Here is a 2,500-nt window from a genome sequence, read left to right as displayed (position 1 = left end):
ACACACACACACACACACACACACACACACACACACACACACACACACACACACACACACACACACACACACACACACACACACACACACACACACACACACACACACACACACACACACACACACACACACAATTACAAGCACACACACACGGACGTGCTCATGTACAGATGCACGTACAAACAAACACACACAAACACACACGCAAACACACATACCCGCACGCGAACACACAAAACCACACACACATATGCATACACAAACAGGTACAAACACGAACACAAAAACACAAACACACAAACACGCAAATAGATGTACACAAACACACTACTTGACGGCGTGTTACCACGCTTGACCGCTATTTCAGTGATATGAGTTTGACTTTTGTTTAGCGCTGAAAATTCAGCCTCGCTGCACTCCAAATACAAAAGCACCAACCCGACCCAGCTTAGTGGCCAGGTGCAGTATCTTTCTTCGCCTAATTGCACAGCAGTCACTGCCGTCCTACGTTTAACTTGCTCTCCTAGGTTTGGATCAAAATCAACCAGAGTATCTCCAACCTCTACCGATTCCTCGGTAGCTCCTACCTATTGTAATTGGTCCATTATGCATCTAATTATTGCGTACGGTTATGTTTATTCCGGTATAATTCTGCAGTTCAGAAAGTGACTCCCTGCTTTCGAGACGTTCATTAACGCACCAACTGACCTGCCCAATTCCACTTCCTTTTTTTTTTTTTTTTTTTTTTTTTTACTGCCTCACAACATCTTCCACTCCAATCTGCTCTCTCACCTAACTTGCTCTCTTTTGGTCTCTCAGCGTTATTCCCATCATTGATCTCTCCATTCACGTCTGTGCAATCCTTAGTTTTGTTTCCATCGTCTTCGTCAGTTTCCAAGTCTCACACCCGGAGATTATTGCTGGCAAATTATGTTGATTGCAAACTTTACGTTTCATACATAAAGGTAGAGAGCCTCTTACGATTTCATTATACTTACCAAACACTTCCCAACCAATTGTAATGGGTCTTTTTATTTCATTATGATAATTCGTCACTTCCACCATCTGTTCTAAATGATTATACTCTTCAACTTCTTCAAGACTCACCTTCAATCATATTCTCTTTCTTTTGAACTTTCGTGTTGAACATTACTTTGGTTTACTCATTCATTTTTAAACCTATTTTGAGACTTTCCTTGTTTAGATCACTCAGCATATACTGCAAATCTTCTGCTCCTTCCGAAATAAGAATAATGACATTCGCAAATCTTAGGTGGTTCAAATATTCGCCATAAATCTTTAAACCTTTCTTTTCCCAACTCAACCTTCTGAAAATCTCTTCCAAGCAACCTGTAGAATATTTGGGTAAAATGAAATCGCCTTGCCGTACTCCTTTCTCGATATTTATGTAGAATTATAGTGGTATCTTTCGCATAAATCTTTTCTAAAACTCTTACGATCTGTTCGTTTGTACACTGCTTGCTGTAACGCGTACTCATACAGAATTGGTAGTATTTTCATCATTGCTCTCTGTCTTTCCACGATTATGAATATTTATTGCTTTTCTTTTTATTCTCCTCAACCCTCCTTCCCGGTATCCAAGTTTGTCAAAGGTTTTCATAATATGATCAAATTCTTCTAGGAATTCTTTGCTACAGATTCGTAGTCCTGTTAAAAAAATGCCTATAACTATATCACTCTTTGTCCTATCATCATGTGCGGGGAAGTAATGAACCAAATCCCCGAAAACACTAACATAAATAATAAAATGAGAATGCTTAACGCGGTCAACAGCGATATCCAGTTCAAAGTGGAAGAGGAACAAAATGGACAACTGCCCTTCCTAGATACATCAATACGACGAGTAAGAAAAACTGACTTTCTCAGTATATAGAATGAAAACAAACAAAGAGGATTTGCTACATTACTTCTCCGCACATGATGATAGGACAAAGAGTGGTATGGTAATATTTTTTTTCCCTCAGGGCACTACGAATCTGTAGCAACGAATACCTAGAAGAGTTTGATTATATTATGAAAACCTTTGACAAGTTTGGATACCCAGAGGGTGTTGAGTAGAATAAAAAGAAAAGTAATAAATATTCATAATCGTGGAAAGAAAGAGAGAAATGATAAAAATACCACCAATTTTGTATGAGTACCTGGCTCAGAAACTTCACCAATAATAACAAATATTTAACAAAAATGGGTATAAACATAGCTAAAATAATTAATAAGTGGATAGGTGATTTGGTAAAGACTTCCGAAAAGAGAACCAATTCCGAAAACAGTGTCGTATACAAAATTCCGTGCAATAGTTGCACAATGGCATATTACGGCGAGATATCAAGGAGATTATATAAAAGAATTTATGAACATAAAAACGATGTAGAGGGACATAGGACATTTAATTCTTTAGTAGTTCATGCGGAAAAATTCAATCATTTACCAAACTGGAGAGGAGCTGAAGTGCTGCATAAAGGTTTTGATAAATTCACTA

Source organism: Oratosquilla oratoria, chromosome 7 (assembly GCF_046742065.1).
Source record: "Oratosquilla oratoria isolate Oo_2021 chromosome 7, ASM4674206v1, whole genome shotgun sequence".
Lineage (NCBI taxonomy): Eukaryota > Metazoa > Arthropoda > Malacostraca > Stomatopoda > Squillidae > Oratosquilla > Oratosquilla oratoria.
Note: the sequence above shows the minus strand (reverse complement) of the source record.